Genomic DNA, 24,834 nt, shown 5'->3' with positions numbered 1-24,834 from the left:
CTGGCCACTCCTTTTTATCTTCACGAGCTGCAACTTTGGGGAAGTCACTTCTCTCTGAGACAGTTTCTTTATTTATAAATCTGGAATAAAAATTCCTGGCCAACAAAGGTCTAATATCCTGAATCCATAAGAAACTTTAACAAATTTACAAGAAACAACCCCATTAAAAAGTTGGCAAAGGACATGAAAAGGCACTTCTCAAAAGAAGACATACATGCAGCCAACAAGCATATGAAAAAAGCTCAATGTCACTAATCATTAGAGAAATGCACATCAAAACCACAATGTGATACCATTTCACACCAGTCAGAATGGCTACTAACAAAAAATAAAAAAATAATAGATGCTGGCAAGATTGTGGAGAAAAGGGAGTGCTTATATACCATTGGTGGGAGTGTCAATGAGTTCAACTGTTGTAGAAAGCAGCATAGTGATTTCTCAAAAACTTAAACACAGAAATACCCTTTGATCCAGCAATTCCATTACTGGATATATACCCAAAGGAACAGAAATTATTCCATCATAAAGAAACATGCACACATATGTTTTTTGTAGCACTGTTCACAATAGCCAAGACGTGGAATCAACCTAAATGCCCATCAATGGTAGACTGGATAAAGAAAATGTGGTACATATACACCATGGAATACTATGCAGCCATATGAAGGATGAGATCATGTTCTTTGCAGAAACGTGGATAGAGTTGGAAGCCATTATCCTCAGTATATTAACACAGGAACAGAAAATCAAACACCGCATATTCTTACTTATTAGTGGGAGCTAAATGATGAGAACACATGGACACATGCGGGGGAACAACACACAATGGGAACTAACCGAGGGTTGGGGGTGACAGGAGGGAGAGGAGCAGAAAAAACAACTAATGAATACTAGGTTTGGTACCTGGGTCACCAAATAATCTATACAAAAACCCTCATGACACGAGTTTACCTGTGTAACAAATCTGTATATATACCCCTGAACCTAAAATAAAACTTAAAAAAAAAAAACCCTGGCCTATCTAGCTCAGAGAGGCTCTTGGTTTGAAAGAGACAATGGGTGGTGTGCAAACTGAAGGTCACATTGACCTTCTAGGCTGAGATGTTCACAGTTTCCAGTTCTTTAGGAGCTGGCCTGGGCAATATAGTTTGATATAACAAACAATAAACTAATTGACGCCTGGATGTTAATGGCCAAAAAGTGCAAGTGTTATCCCATTTACATGGCATGTAAACACGGTAACATATATGACTCTCCAATCTCTTCATGTATATCCAGTGCTAAGGAGGAAATTATTGCAGGTTCAGGGTTTCAGTCTGACCTCTAGAGGCAACACGTTAAGGGAAAAGAGGCTTTTGAACACTCAAGCCATGGTTTTGACTATTGTCCTCTTGGCCATGCTCAAAGGTATACATACAAAATCTTGTATAATCTGGGCAGGGCCCAAGATGGTACCAGAGGCCGCCATCACCATTACATGACTCATTATTTTGTAACTCTTGCCTCATCCAAACTTTGTTTTTCTCTCGGTTCAATTTCTCTTTCAAATGACCTGATTACAAATTGCAAAGGCCAGGCAGACCTGGGCAACCCCAAACAGAAGTCTCACCATCTGCTTTGGCAACTTCCTCCATGACTAACTGTGGAAGCAGAAATACAGACTCACAGACTCTCGGAGTAGACAGGATCTCAGAGTTCGGCGGGCCTCACCTCCCCTCGATATCACTGGTACATCAACACAACGATTGGCTTATTGAACCCCCACTGAGTGCCAGAGGTCATGGTGGGTGCTGCAGAGGATAGGACGACACTGAACAAGGCTCTGCCACTGACCTCACAGTGGGGACACAGGTGAGTGAGCAAGTGAATGGGATATCTTATACACATAGCATATATAGGTAAACACTCAGGGGCTCATGGCAGGGAACATCACCCAGGGTTAAGGGGCGGTCAGAAAGGTGTCTTGGCAGAAGTTGAGTCTTTCCAAACCCACTTCTCTTTCTTAATATATAATTGACAAAAAAAATTCATACATAGTAATATGTACAAATTGTTTTATGTATACATTATGAATGCCTCGATGATTAAGCTAATCAGCAACCTCACAGAATTGCCATTTTCTTTTGAGAAGTGGATTCTTAAAGGGAGAAAAGGAGTGAGCTGGAAAAAGTTTCATAGGTGGAAGGGTGACGTTCCAGGAAGAGTTTACAGTATGTACAAGGGACATGGGCCAGAAAGGAAGAGAGATGGGAAGAAGGAGGGGAGAGACAGAGAGGGCTGAGACCAGCACCAGGACCAGGAAAGGAAGCTGAGCTCTTTGCATATTTAGGGAACTGCCAGGAGTCCCCAGGCTGGATTGTGAAGTTCAAGGCCAGGAACAGAGGGAGCTAAGGCCGGAGCAGTAGGATGGTCCAGTTCGGGAGGGGCTTCACGGAGTTGGGACTTCATCCTGATGGGGTTCAGGACATACTGCCCCCCAAAATAGAACGTTGGCATTTGAGAAAACAGCAAAAGCAGGAAGGTCACTCTCACCTTCCTTTGTTCCACCCTTCTCTCTGAAGCAGGTCATCAGTCCCAGGAAGGATTTCCTGACCTTCCCTTGAGGTAGGACGTTGGACCCTGGTGTGAGTGATGCCTGCATACTCAGAGGAAAGGAACATCCTTATTTCTGAAGACACAAGGACACAGAGGAGAATCTGATCCAACAAACCTGGTGACATTCCCTCCAGGTTATCACCCGCTTTGCTGGGCCACGCCTCTCTATGACTGTGCGCTCTTCCTCCAACCTAGCATAGCAAACACACAGGCTTCCCTGTTTCTCTGGTTCTTCATTTCCTCTCAAAGGTTCCTGTGTCATGTAAAACTCACATTTCATGCGTTTGTACGTTCTTCTCTTGTTCATCTGTCTTTCATTATGGGGGCCTCAGCCATGAATCCAGTGGTGGGTGAAGATACCCTGCCTGCCCTGCAGTCCCAAAAGCAACAAGGGACCCCTGAGGGTTGTGAGCAGCATGGTCACTCGGGAACGCCAGGTGGCTGCTGAGGTTTCTCCGGTGGCCCATGGGTGCCAGCTTCTTCCACTGTAAGGTGGGTCAAGTGGCTCGCACATGTGCGTTCAAGCAGGGCCCAGAGCTGCCTCCACACGGACACAGGCGGGGGCCCTTTCCGGCCTCCCCGCTTTTCCACAGGCCACGTTCCTGAACTCTGAACACTCTCTGAGCCTACCCCGCCCCAAGTTTTCTTTAATTCAGGGTTAACATGTCTAATCCCTTCTCCAGTTCTCTAGAAAAGTGAGTTCTTTACACCACAGGCGTTCCTTCAGCCTCTGGATACAGATGGAGCATACATGTCCTCGTGGGCAGTGTAGATGTTAAGCCTCAAGTATAATCACTTGGTTTCTTTATACAGCTTCTTTCTCTGAAGCTAGGAATATCCTGATTTAGATACCCTAATGTCCACCAGCAACACGGCACCACAGTAAGGAAGGATCCTGCCAGTCAGAAAGACCAGAGTTTAAATTTTGGCTCAATTATGTAATGTTTGTGTGACTCCAAGCAAGTGACGGAGCCTCTCTGAGCTTCTGTTTCTTCATCTGTATAAGGCCAACAATATCTAGCTTTATGAGCTGTGATGATCTCAGTTAATATAGATAGCATCCTTGTACACAGTAGCACCAGAGCTCCAATGCCTATTCAAAACTAGAGACCATGGTAATAGCAATAGTGATCTCACTCTTCTACTTATAGGTGTATAATCTGGGTCTCATGATTTAATCAGAACCTCAGTCTCTCCATCTATTAAAAGAGAATAATAGCAACTGTTTGGCAGAGTTATTTGAGAATTCAACAGGATAAAGGCACATACGGCACACAGCAGGCTCTTTAAGTAGGCGTGTGTCCTTGCCTGTCGCCCTCCAGTGGATTCTCCTGTCCCCTTGAGCCATCACCTTTGTTGCTAGGCTTTTGTCTCTATCTCCAGATGTTCCCATTGGGGTCCCAGGTTCCTTCTGGGTGAACATCCTCTGAGAACATCAGGATCTCCTTTTCAGTTGACCGCGATCAGAGGTATTTTTCTGTGCCTGTTTTTCCTCTTGCCTGGCTATCTCCTCTCCCCATGAAAGGGTATGTGGAAGTCCTACCTCCCTGCACCTGTGAATGTGACTTTATTTGAAAATTTGGACTTTATTTGGAATGATGCTTTCCCCAACTATATCACATGATTACATCAAAGATCATGTTAAGTATAGGTGAGTATGTATATGCATATACACACAAAAAATTTATACACATATATAAAATCATGAAGCCTTTTTAAAAATAGGGACTGTTAATTATGCATAAAACATCTCCATTCGTGCACACGAGTATTATTCTCTCATAATAGATGGAGAAACTGAGGCTCTGATTAAATAATGAGAAATCTTTGCAGATTTCATCAAGTTAAGATGAGGTCATGAAGGTGGGCCCTGATACAATATGACTGCTGTTTTTGTAAGAGGGAAAGAGAACGGTGTGTGAAAGAGACACAGAGGGAGAGGGTAGCCCTGTGAAGAAGGAGGCAAGGGGGGGCGAGACGCCGCCACAAGCCCAGAAACGCCAGGGGCTGCCGGAAGTTGGAACAGGCAAGGAAGGATCCTCCCGTGGAAGGTTCAGAAAGAGCGTGGCCCTGCCAGCACCGTGATTTCAGACTACTGTCCTCCAGAAAATCTATGTCTGTCATCTGAAGCCACCTACTTTTTGGTACTTTGTGACAGCAGCCCTGGGAAGCTGACACAGTGGCCTCCCTACTAGAGTCCCTAGGACCGAAAGGTTTATTAGTTTGTAAAATAGACCTTCCTAAAGCCCACCTTTAGCATGGAAAGCTGGAGACTCAAATCAGAGATGTATTGCATGATTATATAGAAAAAAATACAGGTCGGATGGATTAGGGGCGGGGTGATTAAGAAGAAAAGCAAATTGCTTAAAAAGACCCAAGCCACCGCCTTGCTCATGGATAAGAGAAAACCACTCATAAAAGTCGAAAAGGACTGAATTGAATGTCAGGGCAGGAAGAGTGATGGGGGCCTTAATTCAACGGTCTCGGCGGGAGCTGGCATTTTCATGCTGATTTTATCTAAGATTTTAGCTTGAACAAGGGATACGGTTTACAGACTAAAAATTAGCCACAAGGTATAACTTTACCCCTGGCTTAACAGAAGACTGAAAGAATAAAGCAAGCAGCTGTGTCAGAACTTGCCAGGCAACATGAAATGCTGTGGTTTGAACAAAGCTGAGCTGGGCTGAGAATGAATTACAGGAAGAAAGGCAGGAAGAAAAAGAAAGAGCTCCGGGGCTGTTTATTCTTTGTGTACGGGACGCATTGAAGAAAGTACTGAGTTCCACATCACCAACCCAGCTGGAAAACGTGGGGGCAACCGAAGCAGAGGGAACATGAGTCACCAGCTACTAACTCTCAGGAGCTCCATATTTGGGAGCTCGGCAAAGGGCTTGTCGTTTTTTGGATGGAGTCTCGTGAGTTCTGGGGCTGCCGCTAGCTTCAGCCAAATGTGGTGCGTGCCTTCAAAATTAGAACTGACAATGGTGGCCTTGGAGTCATGTAACCTAGCGTTTCAGGGGAAAATAGTACCTAGATCTCAGTAGAGTGGGGATAGAGGAAGACATGGGGCTGCGCACTGTTGACCGTGCATCAGCGGATTAGTCGGTCAGCCCTCTCGAACTGTTTAAGACCACGTGGACACTTGCTGCTTTCACCTACCTAGCATCTGTTCCTCCTCTGCTTCTAGCAACCATCTTTGACTTTATTTTGGGGACTTGCATTTCTCTATTCTTAGTCCCTGGTGCCAGGGGTGGATGCAGGACCACAGTCTGGATAATCAGAGTATGCCATTGTCCTGGGGGCAGCAACTGGTTTAGGGAAGGGGCACAGCACAAGTCAGCCCAAACAGAGTCCATCCTAGGGACTGTTACAAAAGCTACTGGGGACGAGATGCCGTCAGCTGGGTTGCTGGGAGGATGCGGGTGCGTGGAGCTGCATGACCATCTTCCTATGGGTTCGAAGAGGGACGATGTCCGGATGCGATGGAACCCCATCCAGTTGTGCCTGAAGATCTTTTCTCTATCTAAGCTGATATACTCCACCATTTTGTTTTCTTTCACTGGCAAGCTAAAAAGTTCTGACTAATACGCAGATCTCAGTAAGGCACTGTAGGTGCCATGGCAAACATCACACAAATATATGGAAGCCAGAGAGAAAATGCACATGGCATGGTGGGTCTGAAGTCAGATAGAGGAGACATGGACACAGGAGTATTCCACGGTATTTTGGAATACTTACGAGTATGTCAGAAAACATAAAATAATGTTTTAATGTTCCCTTAAATCCTTCTGGAATGAGGGAATAAAAACAAATATGGTTTTTAAAAGAAAACCGTAGTAATTTAGTAAGAACTTCTCAAGGGGCTAGAAAAAAAACAGTAATTTGAATTCTTCTTGCAGGAATATGGCATAATAGCAAGAACAACAGCAATAATAAATCAACCAAAACACAAGAACTGTGGCTGTAGTACAGTCTCCGACCTAGGGTGACCAGTTGATCCTGGTTGGTCTGGGACTGTCCCTGTTTTACAACTGAAAGTTCTAACTTCTGGGAAGCCATTAGTCCTGGGCAGACCTAAATGATCAGACACATGTTTTCAGGTCATTTTACTTTTCTGAACCTCAGTTTCCTCATCAATGAATGGGGTCTATGAGGCAGGAGGAGGCGGTGGTGGTAGAACCATCAGTGGTTTTCAAACCATATTTTTGAGAACTCTAGATTTGTTTTTTTTTTGAGACAGAGTCTTGCTCTGTCACCAGGCTGAGTGCAGTGGCGTGATCTCAGCTCACTGCAACCTAAGCAATGCTCTTGCCTCAGCCTCCCAAGTAGCTGGGACTACAGGCACATACCACCACGCCCAGCTAATTTTTGTATTTTTAGTAGAGGCCTCATTTCACCATGTTTGCCAGGATGGTCTCAATCGCTTGACCTCATGATCTGCCCCCCTTGGCCTCCCAAAGTGCTGGGATTACAGGCATGAGCCACCTTTCCTGGCCTCTAGATTAGTATAAAGGGCTGCAACAGCCACTGCAGAAAGGAAGGTACCAAGCAGCCTCCACTTGTGCTGCAGTCAATGGAGTTTCTCCTCCATGTGTTTCTGGAGGTCGAGGTCTGCCTAATATTTGTTAGAAGCGGGGAGCCTGCTATCCGAGGGACCTGTCTCTAGAATTCCAAGATTTTTTGTTATGGGGCAAATGGCTCTCATAGACCAGTGGTTCCCACACCTGGCTGATCCTAAGAGTCACCTGGGAAGTTTTAAAAGTAAATACTGGCTACCACACCTGGATATTTCTACTCTGTTGGATTTGGGAGGAGCCAGGGATCTGTATTTTTAAAAAAAATCTTTGCAGGTGACATACATATAAATTATTCACAAATGTCGGTATGCTAACTCTCATTAATAATATATTATTTTCCACACATCTCACAAATGGCCAGGACACATCATTGAGACACCATGTTCCTAAACGTCTTAAATTTTCCATGCATCAGGAAAGCTTGTTAAAACACAGAAGGCTGGGCCCTGCCCCCAGGGTTTCTGTTTCAGTAAGGCTGGGTGGGGCAGGAATTTGCATTTCTAAGATGCTCCCAGGTGGGCGTCTACCACCTTCAAAAGCATCATTTTAGACCACAGGCTCACCTGAGTGTCTTAACTGGTCTCTTTCATCAGTCATCATTCAACCTTTCCCTTCTCCTCCCCCGGTATAGCACTCAGTAAATTACTGATGAATAAACATGTGGATAAATGTTTTATGCCCTTAATGACGTGACCTTTCAACCAGCTTTCTAAAGAGTATTGTGAACTACACCCCTTCGCATGTAAGAAGGGTTTCTGCTGGTATCTAAGGAATATTGTGTCATGGGATCTCAGTTGAGGACATGGGTGGGTACAACAGGATTTCCTGCTCTCGGCTTTAGAGACTTTGTGCTGAATACAATGAAGTGACTGCAGCCTCCTGTTCTGGAGCCTCTGGCCAACACCCCTGGGCTCTCGTCAAGCTCCATTTTGCTTGTTTTTCACTTTTGAAGGCTGGCAGATTTCCTTTTCACCCACCAATTCCTTTTGCCTTTCTGTAGCTCGTTGTCATATTTAAGTTTTTAAATTGATTTGCTGGGATATTACGCAAGCGTCTTCTGGCTGCTCAAACTCTTTACTCCTGTGGATAAACTTGTCATTATCCCTCTGGAAGCCCCAAACGACCACTCCAATCCCTGCACAGGCGCTGATCACACCCGCACCCTCTGGCTTGTTTTTCTTCTTCGTTGGTGCTGCCACAGCGGCAGGCAGCTTGGCACTGTCTTTCCGCCCATCTTCAGAAGTCTGAGAAGTGTTTCTTGGACTACAGAGACCTACTCATAGCCACAACCCAGACCTCAAGGCTAGGCACACCCCAAAGAAAGTTAGAAAGGAAAAGAAAGCCACTGACCTTTATTAACCACTAAATAGGGAGCGCCCCATTCCAAGTTCTGCAGGAACATTCAGATGGTGTATAACTGGCTTTGCAACTTTTATGTAACTCCTTGGAATCAGAAACAGCACCCAGAAAATAAATACAAATAATAATGTAATTTTAAAAAAAGATTCCCTCTCTTTTCAGACTCTCGCTTCTATGCGGATCATGTAGACAGTTGATTAGTTAGTATTCAGTCCCATTGCCCCTAAGAAAACAAGATGTGTGCACAAACAGGCAGGAAGCTCGGGGCCTTCCCAACCCCCCCTTGGAAAGAGAGTTTGATTCTGACCAGAACCTATATTTATGGAGACGTAATCTTTTCTAAGTCAGTTCTACAAGATCAGCTGAACAGCAGTGAGTCTGCAGTGATGAGTGAAAGCAGCCTTCTCTCTCTGCCTTTCCACCCAGGCCGTCCCTGTCGGTCCCGCCTCCAGAGGTAACCATTCAACTAAAGAAGCAATGGCTCTGCTGTCACATAACGTCAGGAGCACTGCAGGAATAACCTCTTTCCCCTGATGTCAGAAGCTACAGAAATGCCTGCCAGTGCAGAACCGTCCTCCAGTGCAAACTGGTCTTAGGTTTGGCCATATGTGCCGTGGAAGGTTCTGGAATCTTTTTGGTGTTGGATGAATGGCATTCATGTTTCAGAAAACACCTCCAAACCTGGCTGACAGGAAAACTGTGTTAGAGAATAAATAAAATTGAGCGTTTACAAAGTTTTCCACTGAGAAGCATTTTGAACAGTCAAGTCACCCTAGAGGAAACCTGGGTGTTTTCTTGTTGGTGGCCTTGGGGGTTTTTGTGAACATGGCGGGTGGTGGTTGACTAGGTGGTTGAAAGGATGAAAAATGACCTGTGCGCTACTCTTAATAATTGCCTCTTGGTGTATAATCAGGACTTTTCCCCTTTGTTTTACAAAATACGTGGGTCTTCCATGTAAAAGATTGTGGAATGATAAGGAGGGAGTGTTGCAAGGAGAGTGTTAAAAAACTGGTATCATTCATAAAGACTGTGGAAATCCAAATACTGAGAGAGAGGCTAAGGTCACACCATGGGCAGGCAGCAAGAATGAGAACACCAGCCTAGCTGTGCCTTAGCTATGCATATTATCGAGGGGGAGGCAAACTATGTAACTCTCAAAGTTCATCTTAGTGGTGAGTCAGGAACAAATATTTTGCAAGAGACACGTTAAGTCTGAAAAGCTTAGAGAGACTTAGAGAGCTTCTCTATGTAGTGGAGAGAATAGAAAGTTCCTGTCCTACTCTATCGTGCTCTGTTCTCCATGTGGAGTAGCAAGCTGGCAAGCCCCCCCAGAAACGAAAGGCCAGAGGGGTTACAGAGACAGAGTCAGCAAGGGTTTCACTTGGGACAGGGTGGAGGGATGTCAGGGAAGGATATATGTTTATCTCTGCACTAGGAAACTGTTCAAGAAAGAAGCTGACACTTTCTATAAAGCCTTCCTGTTTACCCTTCAAAGAATCAGAAGCAAATGGGTCTTTGCCCAGGAGGCTACAGGGGTCGTTTTCCATGTTTGAATTACTCTGTGGAAAAGGATAGAGGAAGCTTCTGCCCAATGTCCTGGAATTATGAAGACATGCCTAAATGACTTCAGAGAACAAATGCCTATCTGTCCCTATTTCACTATTTTTTTGTAAATTCACATTAATAGAGATAACTACAGATATGCCAGTTCAAAGTTATCTGTAAGTTCCTCTCATTCTCTATAAACTTTACCTTTGCCCCATGTCCTTCTAGAATCTTCCTTTAGAAGGAGGGCTGGATGTCATTATAGCAGTTCTTCAAGGGCTGCTTCAGCCCTTGTTAAGGCAGAATTGGACATTTTTCTCTTTCATAATATCCCAAACAAGTTGTCACATGTTGTTAGCCCTGGACTCCAAGGAAACCCATCATATAAGACTGGCGTCCAATCTGCAAACCACTGTCTTTGTCGAGAAGATGTTCTCTTGTTGAGAGACTTTAACGTGTTGCTGCACCATTTTGTTGCCAGATTGCAAGTCCTTTGAGACTTGTTTCATGCCATGAGGGACAAATCATATCTTGAAGTGGCGTGGTTGACAGTTACATTTAAAAAAAGGCCTTATTACACAATCTTCTGAAATTCCTGCCTATATTATGACAGGAGGATGTTTGATGAGCAGAAGTTGGTATGGAATTCATAACTAAACCGTGCATCTGTGGGAGAATTCCTCAGGCTTCCATCACTAGTGTGTGACAGAACGAAGACACGACAGTCCTATCTGGCTCCCAAAACTGTGGTTCCAGGGCACTGCTGTGGGAACAAGTCTCAGTCTCTGGCGCCACTCAAACAGGAGCGTATGGATGGATCAAAGACAGATCAAGCAAAAGAAACTCTCCTCAGGGTGAAGAGGAAATGAGGAAAGAGTTCAAATACAGAAAGCGTCACAGAGCAGAAGAACCCCCAAGGGAGGGCATGAGCCAGAGTCTGCCAGGAATTTAAGGAGAGTCTTAGGGAAAAGCAGAAAATGAATAACCTGCATAGGTGAAAACTGTGTGGTCACCAGTTAGCCAGGTGACATGGTTTCCTCTGTGTCCCCACCCAAATCTCATGTCAAAATGTAATCCCCAGTGTTGGAGGTGGGCCCTGGTCGGGGGTGACTGAATCATGGGGGCAGATTTTTCCCTGGTTGCTGTTCTCTTAATAGTGAGTTCTCATGAGATCTGATTGGTTGAATGTGTGTACCACTTCCCTGCTCTCTCTCTTCCCCTTGCCCCAGCCATGGAAGGTGAGCCTGCTCCCCCTTCACCTTCTGCCATGATTGCAAGTTTCCTGAAGCCTCCCCAGAAGTTGAGCAGATGCCAGCATCATGCTTTCTGTACAGACTGCAGAACTGTGAGCCAATTAAACCTCTTTTCTTTATAAATTACTCAGTCTCAGTTATTTCTTTAGAGCAGTGTGAGAACAGACTAATACATCAGGGAAGGGTACCACTCCCTGCCTGCATGGAGCACTTAAAAAGCAAGAATGAGCACTTTGATCCTCATATTCTATGGGCAATGAAACAGAAAGAACAGAAAAAGAGTGTCCGCCCAGATCCTAGAGGTGGGCCAAGGTAAACGAATGTATCAGCTTGTTTGTCTGTGTGACTGTGTGCGTGTGTGTGACTGTGCATACATGTGTGATGCATGCGTGATACCTGTTTCTTATTGCCATTTACTTTTGGGGGTAATCAAGCTTTATTCAAAAAGTGAAATAGTGGAGGAATGGTCTCCATAAATAAGTAGCTTGTTCTGGAAATATGAAAACAGCCTTGGACAAGGCTGGTTTGGGATTTTGCTAAAGGACACCTGTGTGCTCAGACAGCAGTGCCATGGGGTCAGAGTTGGAGGATGGGGGCCCTGGTTAAAGTCAGGCCAAACTCTAGATCATATCTTCTTTATCTCCTGTATTAGGCCATTCCTGCATTGCTGTAACCCGAGACTGGGTTATTTATCAGAAAAGAGGTTTAATTGGTTCATGGTTCTGCAGGCTGTACAGGAAGCACAGTGGCTTCTGCTGCTGGGGAGGTCTCAGGAGGCTTACAATCCTGGTGGAAGGTGAAATAGAAGCAGGCACGTCACGTGGTGAAAACAGGAGCAAGAGAGCAAAACAGAGTGTCAGAGGGCAGGCTGGAGGTGCCACACACTTTATACAACAGGATCTCACAAGAAGTCACTATCACAAAGACAGCCCCAAGCCATGAGGGATCCACCGCCATGATCCAAACACCTCCTACCAGACCCCACCTTCGATACTGGAGATTACAATCTAACATCAGACTTTTGGGTGAGGGCAGAAATCTAAACAGTATCATCCCTATTCACAGCAGATTGTTAGGATATGCTTGTAGCTGATGAGAGAAGAAAGCCAAGCCATTTTTACTTCAGAAACTTATGCGTATATGAAGAACATCTATACAGTCTAATTGTGACCCTGAAGAACAATATTCAACATTACAATGGAAGCTCTAGCAGTTTAGAGGAGGGAGAAAACACTGGAGGCTGGGACGGGCTGGGGGTGTTCAGGAAGTAGGTGGTGTGTGAGCTGAGCCTGGCGTATGGAGAGAAAGGAGAAATTAGTGTGAGCAAGGGCAGAGGTACAGATATCCAAGGAATATCTGGGAGATTGCATAGAAAAAAGTCTTCATGAATTGTGCTCTGCTTGTTGCAATGAACTGAATGCTTGTATCACCCCCAAATTATATATTGAAGTCCCAACACCCAATGTGATGGTGTTAGGAGGTGAGGCCTTTGGGAGGTGATTATGTCATGAGGGTGAAGCCTCGTGAATGGATGTAGTGCCCTTATCAAAGAGATCCCAGAGAGCTCTCTAGCTCTTTTGCTGACGTGTGAAAATACAATGAGAAGGCAGCAACCTGCAACCCAGAAGAGGGCCCTCACCAGACACCCTGATATCCGAACGAATTTTAACCTCCAGAACTGTGAGAAATGAATGCATGCTGTTTACAAGCCACCTAGTCTATGGTACTTGGTTCTAGCAGCCCAAACCGAGGAGGACGCTAACATAACCCATTTTCATCCCTCTCTTTCTCTTTCTGTTCTGCATGTTCTGCCTCTTGCTTCGCCTTTGCATGTCTTCATCCACTGAGTGGCATCTGTAGACCCAGCTAGTAGCAACCTGGGCTGCCACGAGCACTTTGATCCTTATAGTCTACGAGCTGCACGTCGTATTTTTTTCTAGATGCCATTATTTGTTCCTCAAATTATGGCATTAACTGCAGTCCCACTCTTCTTTCACTGTAACTCTTGCTTGCTTTTCTCACCAAAGGGAGATACTTGTGTAGGTGTCAAAATCTGGCACTCCGTTGACTATAGTCATCCAGGAAATAGCCACCTACTCACTTGGGATATGTCATGAGCTGCCAGACCCAAAGATGAAGCTCTTTGATTAAGTGGAAATGCATTAGCATTTGAGTGTTAATGGAACAGACCTTTAATAAACAGTCACCATGTGTGAATTCTATTCTTAAATCTGTGGGGATAGAAATGACTAAGTTTACAAAATCTTCATTTATTGGAAGGGACAGATGTATAACAACTAAAAATGCTAATGTTGAAATAAACTATTGCTCTAAGACTCTGTTTCATCCTACTCTATGATCATATGACAATCTATATTGATGATGCATATTTTTTAACTTAAAATTGAAAGGATCCTTCTAGCCCTGTTGAAATCCTTAAAAAAAAAAAAAACTCAAAATACTAAAAGACACCTCCCAATTGGTTGCAGCTGATGACTTCATTTCAATGCACAGACTTTGGTGGTGCAACTGATTGGACATTCACTACAATTACTTAGAGTTACTTAGCATTCACAGCTAGCTACTGGACATTCTGCTGCTCTGCCCAAGGACATAACCAAAGACCAGAAAACCTGGGGAAAGATAGGATGGAGGCAATCTCCTGATTTAAAGAAATTGATTAACTGCTTTGCATTGAGAGGGGTAGGTAGGAGAAATTTCTTTGACAGAAATTTTTTAAGCCTAAAAATGGTTTGCAATAGGATGATTTCAATTACGGTAAGATGATTCACTACCTAGAACTTATGGAAGAAAAATTCTTATGGCTTTGTGGATACATATATTGAAAAATGAAGGACATCAACAAAGCATGCCTCATGGAGTAGCAGGGGAGGTCTAAATTATGCTCATGTGGGGCATTCAGTAGCAAACCATAAATGCACTCTGAGCAGGTTTAACCTGAGAGAGAAGCAACCTGATGGTGCTTAGAGCTCCAGGAAGCTGGGCTGAAAGGCTCCATCTGCTGTGAACCTGAAAAGAGAGGGATCTACCAACTCCATCCCCAGTTACGGTTTGCAGAAGGATGCTATTTTGCTCATGGTACAGTGATGTGAATAAATGCATGAACCTTTTTTACGGATATGAGAATTCAGATTCCACTTGGGCCAAGTTTGACTGTGCAGCCATTCTAAACCTCAGCATTTTTTTCCATGTAATAGTAAGGGCTAAAATAATCTGTAGTGCTTCCCACAAATTAGGCACTGCTGTAAGCAACAGACACATATTACCTTATGTAATCTCACAGCAATCAAAAGGTAGTATGCAGAAAAGACTTCACACAGGAGGCCTGACACTGCCATCTCACTCCTGCTTGCAAGGCGGGCTAGCATCCGGGAACTTGTGAAGGGTTCCTGCCGGACCACAATAGGAGTGGCTCACTGTGACTGAACTGTGTGCGAACAACATGGTTTCTGCTGAATACCTGCTTTCCTTCTGGGAGTCTGGACTGTGTGTGCTTGCCAGACAGAGGGTGTCTAAGTGACCTGCCTTGAATCACAACTTTGGCACTAAGTCTCTACCGAGCTTCGCTGGTAGACAACATTTCACACCTGTCATAACGCGTTGCTGGAGGAATTAAGTGTGTCCTGTGTGACTCCCCTGCGAAAGGACTCTTGGTAGCTCATGCCTGGTTTCCTCTGTTCCTTTCCCCTTTGCTGATTCTGATTTGTGTCTTCGAGGTAAGAGAACTTAGCTGTGGGTGTGACTGTATACTGAATCCTGTGGGTCCTCCGAATGAGTCATTGAACCTGGAGGTGGTCTTGGAATCCGCCCACAGGTGTGTGACATTATTGTTGTCTCCATTTTAAGGTGAGGAAGCTGATTCATGGAGAGGTTAAGTAACTAGACTAAGGCCACACAGGAGGTACATGGTACAACCAGGATTTGAACCCAGGCAAGCTGGCTCCACGGTGTTTGCTTCTAACCCCTAAGGAGGCTCCGAAGTTCCCTCAATAGGTGGTTGTGACTCAGAGAAGCTGTGTTCACTCAGTACATATTAAGTGCCCAATAAAACATGGGTAGCCTCCCATAATGGTATGCAATCTCCCATCCCTTCTACCTACTAACTAGAAATCTATCATGCATTTTTCACCATCCTTCTAACAAGCAGAAAGTTCCTGAGGCTGAAATATCTTTGAAGAGGAGGGAGAGACATGGAATGGAAGTCATGCTATTTTTTTTAAGCAATAGTATCTATTATGGTACAGTTCCTTTATAAGCCAGATGGAGCCTCTGCGTTTCCTCTTCTCTTTCCTTACCTGCTCCCTGGTCTCTCTCACGCCGGCACAGGGGTAAGAGCCGTGGCGGTCAGTGTCGCTGGCTGGGCATTCAGAACAACTTACTAGAGCAGGAGTAGGAGGTGGGTGGGCAGATTTGGGGGAGCCCTTCTCGTGATGGTGACCATATTTTCTGCCACTCACCCCCCCAGATGGGGACACGCTGTCTGACAACAGAGTACTTAATATTCTGTTTGTTGAATCATTATTTCTCAACCACCCTCACCCCTCCCTACCTTTCAAATGTTCTAGTTAATGCAGAAACATCCCGTTTCTTTCCATTGAGTAAACCAAGTGACCCCAGCATTCCATAGACCTATTCTTGTCCTGCTTTCAAAGAAAAACAGCTCTTCCTGCTGACTGCCTGCCCATAATAAGTCATAGCTTAGTTGGTAGATCTGAATGTCCTAGTTAGAGATAAGTTGGCCAAGGCACAGCATGTCTACGTGTAGAATTTGGGAGAAGGGACTAAAGAAAGATATCATTGATTTATAAACCTCATCTTCACCCTACACTCCTTGAAATTCCTCTTCAGTAGAGAAGCAAAGCGTCTTATTTATAGTAAGAAATGTAGATTAAAATGTAAATAGCAGAAGAGTAGTGGCTTGGAGTTACATTAATTGAAATCAATGAGACCAAATCCTTCCCTGCAAGCACATTTTGACGTTAAACTGGAAGGAGTCCAAGGATATTTGGTACTTAAAAACAAAAGCTTGATCATAACAAATGCCAAGAAAAAGAAGAAAGAAAAAAATGGGGCCGGATGCAATGATTGGCTCATGCCTGTAATCCCAGCACTTTGGGAGGGCTAGGCGGGCGGATCGCTTTGAGCCCAGGAATTCGAGACCAGCCTGGCCAACACAGTGAAACCCTGTCTCTATTAAAAACACAAAAATTAGGTGAGTATGGTGGCATGCGCCTGTAAACCCAACTACTTGGGAGGCTGAGGCTGGAGAATCGCTTGAGCCCAGGAGGCAGAGGCTGCTGTGAGCTGAGATTGCGCTACTATACTCCAGCCTGGGGGACAGAGCCAGAGACACTGTGAAAGAAAAGAAAAAAAAGAAAGAAAGAGAGAGGGAGGGAGGGAGAGAGGGAGGGAGGAAGGGGGAAGGGAGGGACAAAGAGAGAGAGAAAGAGAAAGAAAGAAAGAAGACAGAAAGGAAAGAAAGAAAGAAAGAGAAAGAAAGAAAGAAAGAAAGAGAAAGAAAGAAAGAAAGAAAGAAAAAAAAAAGAAAGAAAGAAAGAAAAGGAAGGAAGAAAGGAAGAAAGGAAGGAAAGAAATAAAGAAAAAAGGGATTTGGGATGAAAAACTGGTTGTACCAAAGGGTCACTTCATACTTGCAGTAGATTTTCTCTTGGGATAGCCATTAAGAGTTAGCACTTTAAAAGCAATGTGTGAGAGGTGGAAACCAAAACAGGAACTGCCTGTCTTGAAGTAAGATGCGTTTTAGTCTGATGGAAACCAGTGTCTTCACACCAAAGGCGTATGCTGCAAGAATGCACAGCAAGGAGTCGCCTCGTCATCGAATGAGCTCTAAGCAAATGACCTAGGAGACCCAGGTTTCAGCCCGAGCTGTGTCATCAGACCAGTTGCCCAACTTCACGTGAGTTGCCTCATCTTTCCCGCCACAGTCTCCTCAGTTTCACTATCTGCAGAGTGGGAGACAGAATAAACACGCCCCAGGACCACGGTGAAAGTGAAATAAGATGATATGAGTCAAAGTGCTCAGCTAATTGTAAAATAATATCTAAATCTTGGTTGTTAATATTTTGATCCAATGATGTTACCTAGCACCAAGATTGAAGAGGCAAATCAAACATTAAAAAGAAAACCTAGACTATTTTTTTGCTGAACAGAACATAAGAAAGGAGGCTTACCTTGAGAGGAGAGCCTTATAAAGCTCATTTAAAAATGGAAAGGGCATTGCAATGGATTCTATGATTGGTCGAAATATTAGCCTTTCTTCATTGTAGCAACTTTAATCCTTCCTCTTGGGTTTGTCTGGTTAAAATCCCACACAGCGGTCTAAAACGGCAGTGGGCACCAATTAAGATTTAGGTCAGAGCCTCTGAGGTAGTCAGTGATTTAGTTTCTGGGAAAGGAAGACAAAACCTTACCGATGGTTGGATAAGAATAACATTCCTTTCTATTGTGATCATCCTACATCAAGGAAATGTTTGAAATTTAGGCAGTCTGTTAAAGTTATTATATGGCCGAACTTTTGAAAAACACAGCAGCAATGTGTTTTATCAATCTTTACTGTTGGTAAGAATCCTGAAGAAAGGAAATTTGGCCAACCTCCCAATGCAGTTCACTCCAAAATGGATCGTTAGAGGACCGACTGCGTCTACCAGTCAGATCTACCAGCCAAGAGTCCCCACTCCCCTCACCATCATTCACACGTCCTGCGCTTTCTTTGCAAGAGAAACAGACTGCCATTAGGTTTACAGTAACCTGCAATTAGCACGTCTCTCAACTTCTCTTACAAGGAACTTATTTTTCAGTGGAAATTTTTGTAGTGGTTCCTGTCTGATGTTTAACTCTTCCTTGGAGACCAAAGTCCCCACTATTCCAGGAGTGAATAGCATCCCTTTGAACCAACTAGGGACTGTAATTTCTTAAACCTAGCTACGAGCCATTTTGGCACCTTCTACACAGCACCCCTTGCAAGTAAGTCCTGCAGAGCTATGAAATTCTGGCCTCCTTGTAAGTGTCAGTCTCAGGGACCTAGTCACATGTGTTTTCGTGGGTGAGGCTGGTCCTGTGTTTGCCAAGGTCAAGCAACTCAATTGCCGAGGGCCTGCTTGGAATCTACTGTGCACAGCCTGGCCCTCAGTGGCTTCTTCCCTCGCTCTTGGGCCCTGATGGGTATTTGCAAGTTGGGAAGAAGACACCAGGCTGGGGCAGGGGTAACCAGAAACCCAAACAGGTGGAGAAAAGGTTCAAAATGGCAAAACAACGAAGATTTGCTTAATTTACAGATAAAATAAAAGAAGCATAATTTAACCTATCAACTATATTTATTCCTGTGGTTCTTCATTAGCACAGAAAAATCAATTGTTTGTATTTTAAGAGTAAATGCATCTTTCTTCTATTCCTGAATGAGGCACACCACCACATCTCTTGATGCGCTACTAATCAACACACAATAAAACGAATGATCCCCATGCTTTCCCAACTTTAAACCCACTTGCAAAAAGTCCCATGCTGGTGGGGGCGCTGCCACCAGTGTGGATCTTTGTTCCCAGCCAGTTCCTGGCACACGTATGTGTGGACTGCATACAAATTTGTTGACTGATGACTGACACACAGATGGGTCTACAGAATAATAAAGGAAAGTTAGCTTTAGAAAATCCTCCTTCTATCTCATTTGAGTGCTTGTACCTATCTGCTCTTGTTTATCATCTATCTAGTCATGAAATGTCATTTTGGCTCTCTTTGCAGTGGTTGGGCTGAATTTAACTGGATCATTTCATGTATCCTATAAGCCTTTGTGTTTTATTTTTTTCTTGCTTTTCTCTTCTGGAATTCTTTGCCTCTGATGAACCCTACTCTTTCTTTAGACCCCTTCTCTTTTATGAAATCTCATTCCCTCTCCTCCTCTTCCTTTCACTAGCTAATATGTATTAGCACTTAATGTGTCAGATACCACTTTAGGTGCTGTGTGTGTATTGACTCTTGTAACACTCAAAAATCATCCATTGACTCATAAAACCTTCAAAACCACGAGTGAGGTGGGGCTCTTATTCTGAGAAACAGAAAAGTAAAGTAACTTGCTCAATAGTACATGGCAGGTGGGTGGCAGAGGTGGGATTTAAGCTCAGGCAGTTGGCTTGTAAGCACTTCAGCCTTCTTGAATCTGCTCATTTCCTGAACCCTGATGATCATTTCCCCAACTTGTGTTGTTTGATAGTTGCTTTAGGACTGTTCCCATGCTGCAGAGAAAGAACCTTCTTAGAGAGTATACCCATTAGTGCTTCTTATATTGCTTAGAACTTTTTTTTTTTTGCTTTGCTGTTTATTTTTGTCAATTATTTATTAACAAATTAACAAAACAAGAAAACAAGTCAAAACAAAAAATGATCAAAAGATAATCCTGATGAGGGGAGAAGAATTATTATTTTTAAGTAAGATAGTTGTAAAAACACATTCCTGCTGTTAATTTCTGTTTTTGAGATGGAGTCTCTGTCACCAGTCTGGAGTGCAGTGGCATGATCTCTGCTCACTACACCCTCTGTCTCCTGGGTTCAAGTGATTCTCCTGCCTCAGGTCCCAAGTAGCTGGGAATAAAGGCACATGCCACCACGCCCAGCTAATTTTTGTATTTTTGGTAGAGATGGGGTTTCACCATATTGGCCAGGATGGTCTCGATCCTGACCTCATGATCTGCCCGTCTTGGCCTCCCAAAGTACTGGGATTATAGGCATGAGCCACCGTGCCCAGCCCCTACTGTTAAATTTTATTAGGAACTCTCCATTTCTCCAACCATTGCTCCTGTCTACCACACAACCTAGCATGCATGAGTGATTGTGCACGTGTACACACAGGATTTAAAAAATCTGGACAAGTTTTCAATCACAAAGCAACATAGGCTTGTTTTTATATATCCAAAGACAGACAATGTCTGCTGCAGAAAGTGAACCTGTTTTATAATACCAACCCCAAAACATTTAAAAATATTTGGGGGTTCTATATTTTGCTGGACTTTTATTCTATAAGGAGACAGATAAAAACGGGCTTGTACTGTATGTTCTTTTGCATTTGCTGCTTTGTATTTGGTTCACATCTTTGTGTATATCCTCTTTATTCTTTTTCACCAGTAGCACAGTATTCCGAAGTGTGGACTGCCAAATGGTAATAAGGACCCTACTGATGGACTTTTGGATTGTGTTCATGTTTTCAATATCATGCTCAACTGCATTTCACATAGCCTCAAAAGAAAGAAATCTGTGCTAGGTTGAACTCAAACAGGGAGTGTTGGGCCAAGCAGCTCTTCTGTGCAATTAAGAAAGAAATTACTCAGCAGATAGAAAGTATAACATAGGAGAGGCTAACACTTCTCTAACTGGGTTTTCAGGGAATAGCATTAGGGATGTGAAGTGAGGTACAAAGCGTCTTTTCCCTGAGGAACATTTTGTTTAATGATGCAACAGACACATCTCTCTTTGCTAAATGATGCTTGCAGGAACCCACAAGGCCAGCCCCCAAATCACAGGCCTGCTCAGAGTAAGACACTGTACGCAGCTCTGCTGAAGTTTTCCTGTGCTGAAGCAAGCAGTGAGTGACATTGTCTTTGAAAAATGCTCTGACCAAAACCATTCTTTGCTCTGCTATGTTGAGGAGAGCTTTGTTTTTCAATCAGGCTGTTATTCAAATGCTGGAGCGGATCCAAATTTGCTTTCCTGAGGAAAAGTCTGCCTTTGGCTGCAGCACACACACACGGCTGGAGTGGGTGGGCTCTGGCCTGCCGGGCCTGCTCCACTTGGGGGGTGTGCAAGAGGGACCCCTGTCCTCCCAAGACCTGCGTTCCAGTCCAAAGAGTCCCCTCACAGACCCTCTACGTGCACACAGCTCTGCTCAAGCCACCCTTTCTTCCCCTCACTTGCCTCATGCTTTTCTTTTTCTTTCTTTCTTTTTTTTGACATGGAGTCTTGCTCTGTAGCCAGGCTGGAGTGCAGTGGCGCAATCTCGGCTCACTGCAACTTCTGCCTCCCAGGTTCAAGCGATTCTCTTGCCTCGGCCTCCCGAGTACCTGGGACTACAAGAACAAGCCACCATGCCGGCTAATTTTTATATTTTTAGCAGAGACGGGGTTTCATCATGTTGGCCAGGATGGTCTCAATCTCTTGACCACGTGATCTGCCCACCTCAGCCTCCCAAAGTGCTGGGATTACAGGTGTGAGCTGCCGTGCCTGGCCCTCCTCATGCTTTTCTATGTCCTTCCCATTCTACAAGGGCCATCCCAGCTTCACTTCCAAGCAGGCTTCCCTACTTACAGAGCACTTCTCTCCTTGCCTAGTACCACCCTTCCTGCATGCTCACCTGGCGATCCACTCACTGGTTCACCCACTTAATCCTTCAGCAGATGTTTCTCCAGTACCTCCCATGTGCCAGGAACACAGCAGGGAGCAAAACCAAGTCCAGTACCCACCCACGGAGCCAACACTTCCGAGGAAGAAACAGATTGTGAGCCAGTCCGTCAGCCTGCACTGCATCAGGTGGTGTTGAGAACAGGTAACAGGTGACAGAGGGGGCCCCGTGGCCATTTTGCATGGCATGTGAGGGAGGGCTGCCAGGTAAGGTGACCTGTGGCCTAGAGCTGAATGACGAAGGGGAGGGAGTCTTGCAGGGATCTCCCAGAAGCTCCTTCCAGGCAGAGGGACTGTCAGTGCAAATGTCCAGTGTTGGGCATTTTCTTGGCCTTTTGGGGGAACATCAAAGAGCCCATTTAGCTCCTCCCTCCCTGAAGCCTCTGGTAACCCCCGATCTTTTTACTGGCTCCATAATTTTACATTTTCCAGAATGTTCTAGTTAGAATCATACAATGTGCAGCTTTTTCGTAGCGGCTTCTTTCACTTAGCAACATATTTAGGTACTTTTTTAATGCAATTTTTATTTTACAAATGTATATGTTCTTTTTCAACTCAAATGTAAGATTTTTGAGAGTAGTGGGTTGAAGGCTGTAGATAACAGGTGAGAAATCATGATAGTGCTTTCTTAGAATAATTCCACTCTTTGAGATACATCTATGTGCGCTATGCATCCCTGTATCCTCCAACCCTTACCTAAAACTTTAATTGGATTATTACCCCTAGTCTGTGACATGCAAATATTCTATTTAAAGGCTGATCCTTTCTTTCTTTTAAGAAAAACTTTAGCGGATGCATAGTAGGTATATATATTTATGGGTTATATGAGATGTTTTGATACAGGTATGCAATGCATAATAATCACATCAGGGTAAATGGGGTCTCCATCACCTCAAGCATTTGTCCTCTGTATTTCAAACAATCAGTTATAATCTTTTAGTTATTTTTAAAGGTACAATTAAATTATTTTCGACCGTAGTCATCCTGTCGTGCTAGCAAATACTAGGTCTTATTCTTTCTATGATTTGTACCCATTAACCCTCTTCCCCCCTCAACAATCCCCTCCCTGCAATGCCCTTTTCAGCCTCTGATAACCATCCTTCTACTCTGTCTTTATGAGCTCAATTATTTTATTTTTTAGCTCCCACAAATAAGTGAGAACGTGCGAAGTTTGTCCTTCTGTGCCTGGCTTATTTTACTTAACATAATGGCCTCTAGTTCCATCCCCATTGTTGCAAATGACTGAATCTCATATACACTCCATGGCATATATGTACCGTATTTTCTTTATCCATTTATTTGTTGATGGACACTTAGGTTTCTTCCAAATCTTGGCAGTTATGAATAGTGCTGCAATCGCTTTAATATATTGATTTCCTTTCTTTTGGGTATATATGAGTGGGATTGCTGGATCATATGACCGTTTTATTTTTAGTTTTTTGAGGAACCTCCAAACTGTTCTCCATAGCGGTTGTACTAATTTACATTCCCACCAACAGTGTATGAGGGTTTCCTTTTTTCCACATCCTCACCAGAATTTGTTATTGCCTGACTTTTGGATATAAGCCATTTTTTAATGGGGTGAAATGATAACTCATTGTAGTATTGACTTGCATTTCTCTAATGAGAATGATGTTGAGCACCTTTTCATATACCTACTTGCCATTTGTATTTTTTCTTTTGAGAAATAAGACTGACATTCTTTCAGGGCATGAATTAAAGAATGCGACCCTCCTCTGTCCATGGCCACATATATCATGTAAGAGCAGTTTAGCATAGATACTGCAATTCATTTTCTAAAATGGAGTCTCAGTTCTAAACAACATAAATGTCTTTATTTCTAATGCTTGTCTTTGCTTCAGACAAAAACAAACAAACAAACCCAAAACACAATGAAGAAAGAGGTCAATTAAGTAAACGAGTTACTTAAAGCCAACAAAGAAACAAGCATCAGCAAGCAGTCCTGTCTTCCCAAATCATTTCTTTTGAAATCAAATTCCTTCATTAAATGGTTCTTTGAACTGTTTTGCCATAAAAATAAAAAAATAAAAACTTATGAAGAAATTGAAATAACTATGTACAAAATGCCCTGGTGACTTTATTTTAAATACATTTGTGTGCAATTTGCTAATCTTCATTGTCATTTATAACTGAACTGTATGTGCTTTTGAAAGCTATGTAATGAATGACATGTTGTATATAACTGTTAAAATGTGTCTACAGTCGGTCATCATACAATTTAGATCTGAGGTCCTCAGTAGAAGATGAAGTCCAAGAAGTCAGAATCTCTGTTGCTCTTTTCACTATATCCCAAAGCCATATGTATATGGGAGACTGGATTTGATTGACTTCAGTTGTATCTGCAGTGCTTCTTGAAGGCATGAAAACTATGGCAAGTGTTTTTAACTACTCAGGCCCCCACTCTCCAATATGTAAGCTCCTTGAGAATGGGGATTTTGTCTGGCTGGCTTTCCTGCTGAATCCCCAGCACCTAATATGGTGCCTGACCCAAACAGAGCCCTTAACAGATGCTCAATAAATATTAGTAACTACTAAGTTATTTCCTAAAATGAGATACAGTCTCTGAGGTGTTTAATTTTATGTGTCAACTTGGCTAGGCCAAGGTACTCAGATATCGATCAAACATTTTTCTGGATGTCACTGTGAAGCTATATTTTTTAAAAGCTAAGAGTACCATTTAAATCAGTAGGCTTTGAGTAAAACAAATGACCCTCCATAACGTAGGTGAGCCTCCAATCAGTTGAAGGCCTTAATAGAAAAAAGAGCGAACTCCCCAGAGCAAGAAGGAATTCAGCCAGCAGAATGCCTTCGGACTCAAGTGGCAACATCAGCTTGTCCCTGATCTCCAGCCTGCCAGCCTGCCTTGCTGATTTTGGACTTGCCAGTCTCCATCAAACACACACACACACACACACACACACACACACACACACACACACACACACACAGGTTTATTTCATGCAGTTGGTTCACACTGTTATGGAGCACACACACATATTCTATTGGTTCTGTGTGTCTGGAAAACCCTAATACACCCACCTTACTCCTTTGCTCCCTCAT

At 43.7% G+C, this 24,834-nt stretch overlaps 1 protein-coding gene and 1 long non-coding RNA gene across 3 annotated transcripts in view; one reads left to right on the top strand and one right to left on the bottom strand.

The window, feature by feature from the left end:
* The window catches only part of NEDD9 (neural precursor cell expressed, developmentally down-regulated 9), a 190,240-nt gene that overhangs the window by 157,209 nt on the left and 8,197 nt on the right, over positions 1-24,834 (bottom strand). The gene's annotated exons all lie outside the window — the stretch shown is intronic.
* On the top strand, positions 706-22,958 carry LOC108302931. Of its 2 annotated transcripts, none has more exons than XR_001824595.2 (3): positions 706-5,548; positions 20,850-20,941; positions 21,750-22,958. It is a non-coding gene; the product is annotated as an uncharacterized LOC108302931 (long non-coding RNA). The 2 variants fall into 2 exon arrangements; XR_001824596.2 differs by having other exon boundaries at positions 21,747-22,958.

This window comes from Cebus imitator, unplaced genomic scaffold (genome assembly GCF_001604975.1).
Source record: "Cebus imitator isolate Cc_AM_T3 unplaced genomic scaffold, Cebus_imitator-1.0 Scaffold43, whole genome shotgun sequence".
Classification (NCBI taxonomy): domain Eukaryota; kingdom Metazoa; phylum Chordata; class Mammalia; order Primates; family Cebidae; genus Cebus; species Cebus imitator.
Note: the sequence above shows the minus strand (reverse complement) of the source record. Positions and strands in the feature narration are given on the sequence as shown.